At 36.6% G+C, this 6,617-nt stretch overlaps 1 non-coding gene across 1 annotated transcript; it reads right to left on the bottom strand.

Annotated features, from left to right (window-relative positions):
• Positions 1-5,449: 5,449 nt before the first annotated feature.
• On the bottom strand, positions 5,450-5,612 carry LOC111764733 (U1 spliceosomal RNA). The gene has a single exon (XR_002797272.1). It is a non-coding gene; the product is annotated as a U1 spliceosomal RNA (small nuclear RNA).
• Between the last annotated feature and the right edge of the window lie 1,005 nt (positions 5,613-6,617).

A 6,617-nucleotide genomic window follows, 5' to 3' on the forward strand; every position in this document is an offset into this window, starting at 1 on the left:
TGGACAGTGGGAGCGGCTGAACTGCAAACATGTTGCAAGAAAGGCTGTAACAAAGGCTACATGGAGTTCTAGAACTGGAATCATAAGTGAGATTTGTCCCAAATTGCGGCAAGGGGGCAGGTCTTTGAAATTCCCCATCAAATCATTGGATACAAGTTGCTAAAGGTGTCCTAACTCTGAGCAAGTATTCCACATGTAGGAATAACTTCTTCACAATGTGGTTAATGCCATTTTCTGAGGAAATTTTCAAGAAAAAGAATAGTGGGACAAATTATAGCACCACCACTACCATTGCTCTCAAGGTCACAACTAAAACTCACTATCACTTTCCTCAGCTATTTTAGTTTCTGCTCACCCTTAGCAAGCACCTCTGGAGGCCCAGGTGGTTTACCTCATGAAGTAATACTTATCTTCATTGTTAAGGAATCTGAACCACTTGTCACTATGCCCTTCCTAGGTTGTAGCTGTTGCACCTAGCTATCTACACCCACAGAGCTTAAAGTTGTAGGAATGGAAAGTACAGATTCCCTAAGTGGCTCAATGGGAATGATGATGTTGGAGTCACACCAACTTTCACCCACTGGGTTCCCAGATCCATCAATTCAACCTACTGAGGACACAGAACAATACAATGGTTATTCATATATGGTGTACACCACATCTGAGAGGTTTCAGGGTATCTCCAAACTGGTAACTGCATCTTCAAAAGGCCATTCCATTACTCTATCATGGTGGCCACTTCTGAGTTATACAGTATGTTACAGGACCAGTGGATTCCATGATCTTGTGACTAGTGTCACACTCTTTAATGTTAAGTAGGGCCTTTGATGTGAGTGATTTTATGTAGGATACTGTGTCATAGATAAAGTTCTGTAATCCCTCAGATAGTGGTGATGGCTGAGGCCCTGTGGACAGAAATACAAACTTCTGGTAGAATATATTTTGATCCCAATTGAGACTATCCTTTCCAGAGAAGAAGGGTACAATATATTCAATGTGCCAAGTGGCTAATTGGTGTATTAGAGAAATTGTGGGGGCTGGAGTTGGTCTCTATTATTGGCGGTTGGATATTAGACAACATCAGTAGGGGTATAAGCCTTCATATGTGAGACCTCATGTTTTTAGGACCACGTGTAGCTTCATTTCTGCCATATCTTTGTCCTTCCCTGTCTATGTCTAATTAAGTTCCAAGCAACTTGGAACTTCCCATGATTCTATGTTTATTTCTTATTTAAAGCATCTTTTTCTTTTCATGTCAAGTAGATGATCAGGCATATCATTCAAACTTTAGCTTATTGGAAGGATGACCCCTTATGGTTGTCTTTCAGAGCTACCCATGAGTAAGGACGCGTGTAACACCAGTCTATTTTTAGTTTTCATCCATATACTTAGCTTTTTCATTACCCAGCAAGTTCTGCCTTTTTCTTCCTTCATTAATCATTCACAAGGGACCTTTCCCTTCCATGCGGCTATGGACATGAATTGAAGGAACACAGGTGCCACAGTGAGTGACATGATGTTCTGGACCACCTAATTGTTCAACTTACTCATATTGTCTAGACTTGCTCATGCTCAATCAAAGACATGGTAATTCCATTTTTAATTATATTGCTGCTGGGTTTACCCAATTTTATGAATTGATGGAATTGACTGAACCCTGCTTATGAGGGAAATCTCTGGCCACATGGTCACTTGTTGCTAAGTGATTAAATGCTCTATCCAGTAACACACTAGGAGCTGATTTTCTAATGGTTAATATCTCTGGGCTACAGAAATATTAAGCTAGTATTGCTCCAGAACCCAAGAGGTCTATGTTTTGATTCTTATAGTGAGACTTGCTGACAACTGTATATGGCATCTTTTCTACTCACAGACATTTCCAGTGGTGACATTTGGTCTGCCAGATCCTATGACCCAAGCTGCAAGCCACTTATATAACAGACTGAATATGTTGCAAAGTCCTTTCCTTTTCCGTTCCAAACTCAGAGCTGGTAGCCTTACTATGTTATCTAGTAAATGAATTGTAACAGTGTTCCAAACTGTGCAATATTCTGCCTCTATTATGTCGAGGTCCCTGAGCCTTTGGATACCTTTTTCCAGCAGTTCTGGCATGTCTATTCAATTTAGTGTGGTTTATCACTTTTGCCAAGCTTACAAGTGTCATCCTGGTAGTATATTACCATTATTTCCTAGACTCTTTAACAAAGTATTTAATTCTGTATTCCAGCAAAGTATTCCCATATCGATAAATTTTCCTTATCCACATTTATGTTCTTGCACTCTTTCCCTGGATCCAGCACATTTGGGATCCAATTGCCTATATATTCTCTTTGCTCCTGCCAGTTCATGTGGTCTAAGTTCCCTCAGCATGGAATCTCTTTACTCTATTAGCAGCCCAGCACTTCCATAAGTGGATTATGTTATAACTTTACCCTAGTTTTCTAGTGGCCAGGAAGGAAGGTATAGATAAATCCTTAGGGAAGTGGTATATTTTACCAGGCAGAGCTCTCTGCACCAACAAACAAGTGATGAGCTCTATCTTTTAGCAGAAAGGAGTACGTATTACTGCAGTCCAAAGAACCACAGAGTAAAGTTGTTAAAGGCATCAATCTAGATATGCCATTCAACATCTCAGAGTCCCACTCCTTTCCAAATGGGATTTATTCATTGGTGTAGGACATTTGCCAGGAACATTGGAGGAGAGGCATCCTAAGTACCCTGCCAGAATCTTAAGAGGAGGCACCCTATACAAGTTCAAGAATAGAACAAGGGTACAACTTGCTCATTGTAAATCCTGTAATGTGCAAGCCCAAGTTTGAACAATTTACTTTGTTTTCCTATGAATTATACATAAAATTTCCTATATGAAAATGAGAATAAAAATATTACTAACTTCATAGGTTTGTTGTGAAGGTTAAATAAGTTCATAACATAAAGAAGATAGAAGAGCAACTGGTACAGAGTAGTGCTCAATAAATATTAATTATTATGTATGAAATTGATATTTTATAACACACACATAAAAATAATGTGCTTTTATTTCCTTCTTAATGTCTATGGTAAAATAATAGACTAGGTAGATATTATATTGAACTTCCTTCAGACTGAAATATTGCTTACAAAATGTGTCAGTGCTGTACATGAAATCTTCTCATTTGAAAGAATGATTTGAATGAAAACAAGTTAAGCTATTTGCAAAAAGTCTGCCATGGGATAAGGGTAATTCATCAAGTTTCTTCATAATCTGTGTAAAATAGTCCATGAACATATGCAATTCTATTTGATCTAATTTTGTGCTCACAAAGCAAAATTCTGGTTATCAATTCTATCCAAAATGTGGATTAGAAGTGAGAAGGTAACTTCTTAGGCAATTGACAAGGGTTTTCCCAGGCACTGGGCTATGGTACATTTACTAGGCATCTGGTTTATCAGTCATTCTTCTGGAAATTAGATCAGTCTGATTAAGGCCCCAGATTCTGGCTCCCTGTGCATGAATTCTGGACCAGCATAGCTGATGAACACACTTGGACCATAGTAACATCAATAAATAGCATTCTGTCTGGCTCATCCTGCAGTACCTAGGCACTTCTATAACCCAACCCAAACCCAATATCTCTAGTTAAAATATCAGTTGCCCATTAATAATAGCCTCTCTCCACTTGCATTTTCTAATAGTTTTCATAACTTGTTGCATTGCTTAACTGAAGGTCTTATGAGGAAATAAGTCATGGAACAAAAGAAAGATTAAAAAGTCAGGATCAGAGTATGAATGACAGCTTACATGGTTCCTCTTCTCCTTCCTCACCCCAGAAAAGCAAAATAAGCCAATAGCCATTGATGCATACAGATTGGGCAAAAAATAATTTAAGCTAGTAACCCTAACAAGATATCTGGGATTTCTTTTCTAGTTTCTTCACCATTCCTTTTGATGAGATTTCTATTCAACTTTATAATCAACTGGGGATCAGAATCTACTAGTGATTCAATAAGAGTTTAATAAAGAATTACCTATGCAACTAGACCTGTGCTCTGTGTTGTAGGGGACGCAAAATAACTAAAATCAACGGTCAATGATCTCCATTAAAACTTCCAAACAAAGGTAAGGAAGAGAAATTCCTGTAATAGCATTAAGATGGCATTTAATTCTTACCATTCTGTATGGCAAGGTTGACAATTCAAGGTGAGCTAAATCTGGCCAGGTGCCTGATTTTTTATAATACCATTCCCCCAAATCATCTGAAAATCCTTTCTTCTAAGGATGAACATCACATTTTACACAGTCACATAATGCTGTTAAAGGTTCTTTTAAATCAAATGTCATAGTGCCTTTATAACAGAATTTGCTAAAAAAAAAAGATGAAATTGAAAAATTGATCATAACCAGGATTCTGAGTAATATGATCTATAAAAAATAAATATGATTCTGATATATCTGGGATTGAAATGTTTAGAAAGACACACTGTCAGATGCCCTATTCTATAATTCTATACAATCAATGATATTTCTGACCAAAAACAAACAACATACACATATAAATACACAAAGCAAAACATATATGATCCATTTGTTATCTGATCTCCTTTTTCTCTTTGGTGTCAAGAAGTAACAAAATTTTAGTTTACGTATTTCCCTAGAGAAAAAAAAAATATTGCCTCGAATATTGCAGTAAGCCTCAGAAAAGATTGTTCTGCCTTAATCATCTCTGGCCAATCTATCAAGCACATACTTCTTGATTATTCTTCCTAAAGCACAGCTTTGATCATGGCATTGCCTTGCCCAGAAACTGTCAAGTATTCAAGATTGTCTACCAAGTAAAGCCCATAACCTCACTCAAATGATCCTGGGCCCATCTCAGACTTCTTTCCAAACTTCCCTGCATAATTCTTCATTCACGCTCCTCTTTAACTAGAACAGGCGAATTACCATTTCTGAAGAGATCTTCAAATTTCCAGTCTGTAGGTAGAGAGACTGGCTGACAATAATACGAATGCATGTATACAAATTCCACTAGCCTCTATCTAAGTGTGTTATAATCATTTTGCTTAGCATGGTAGCTATGGGAAAGAGATCCATTCATTTTGAGGGACCTCTCCACTATTTGTTCATAGATTAATATTAAACACCCCACGTATTTACTAAAAGCTTACAAATAGAGAGCTAGACAGACGTTTCTGCTTCCAAGGGATTTCGAAATTGATGTTCTGCATGATGTCATTTACATTTGTCTTTTTGAAAGTAAGAAGTTTGATTAAAAATATATAATTACTATAAATTTATTCCTCCCTAGAAGTGTTCACCCTCAAAAACTAAAATGAAACTGCACAAATATAGTTATTTGTATAGTCCACACTTATTGAATATTTTCCACGTACTTCAAATTATAGGGGACAATTGGAAGTGATAGAAAAATAGAGTTTAGTAAGAATTTCCATTCTTTTTTTTTCTTTTTGGGGGAAAGTATGGATGCAGCCCCCACCAACACAAATTTTGCAGTTGAGTTTCCCCCAGGTGGGGAAATTGCAGGGGTCAGCAGGTCCCCAGTGCAATGGATCAGTCTTGCCCTGGGAAAACCACCTTTGTGACCATGGTATCTCCCCTGCCAGGTAAGTATAGAATTCAGATTCTTTAGGAGTAATGAGGCATAACTATTATATAATAAAAGGTAGAAAGTGACAAATTATTAAAAAAAAAAGAGAGAAAGAAATTGCTTTGGCTTAAAAGGAAGAAGAGTTTGCTCTTGCTTGGGAGGATCCCAGAGAGCTTCATGTTAAAACAAAATATTTCCACTTGTCTTCAGCAAAATGTCAACCACAATGGAAAAACATTAAGACAACTAAGTATAAAATCCTTCAACATGAATCTGTTTCCATGGTGTTAATTCTATATGTTTATATAGATTTTTTTTCTTGGTCTTATGAAGAAGATTTTAATAAGTCTATGCAAACAAAAGCATTGAAAGCCACAGCTGCCACAAAATACCAACGTTTTTAAATATTAGTGATTTGGAACATTACTGTATATATATTTCCACCCTGGGCTGGCTCTCTTTCTCTTTTTTTTTTTTTTTTTTTTTGGAGATTTGGGAAATATTTCCAGCTTATACCTCCTTAGAAACTTTGATGTTGTTGCATGAATTCATCAGCACAAAATAGTTTAATGGATAGGAAGGAAAGTGCTTATTTCCAGAATTAAGTTTGGTCTTCCACAAATATGAAGGATTATAAGTACTTTATGAATCAATGCCAGTTCATTTCAGAACTCCTCTTGCCTTCGATGTGTCTCTGAAAAGAGATACTCTTGCAGGTATGCATTCCTTCTTTAAAAGAATACATGGATTCCTGTGATGAAGGGAAAAGCAATAAAGATAGACTATTCAATTAGTTAACTAGTTAACTTTGGAATGTTGCTATTAATTAATAATTACTAGGGGATAAATAAACCACAATTGCAGTTATTTGAAAAGCCAAGCAAAAGCAGTGGAGTTTTTAGTTGCTTAACAAATGTTTACTTAGTTCCTACAATATGCCAGACATAGTTTTAAGCATGGAAGACACAGGAAACAAGTAATGTGCTCTCACAGAGTTTATGTTCTAAATATGTGAGGTTTGGTTAAGGT

This window comes from Dasypus novemcinctus, chromosome 4, assembly GCF_030445035.2.
Source record: "Dasypus novemcinctus isolate mDasNov1 chromosome 4, mDasNov1.1.hap2, whole genome shotgun sequence".
Lineage (NCBI taxonomy): Eukaryota > Metazoa > Chordata > Mammalia > Cingulata > Dasypodidae > Dasypus > Dasypus novemcinctus.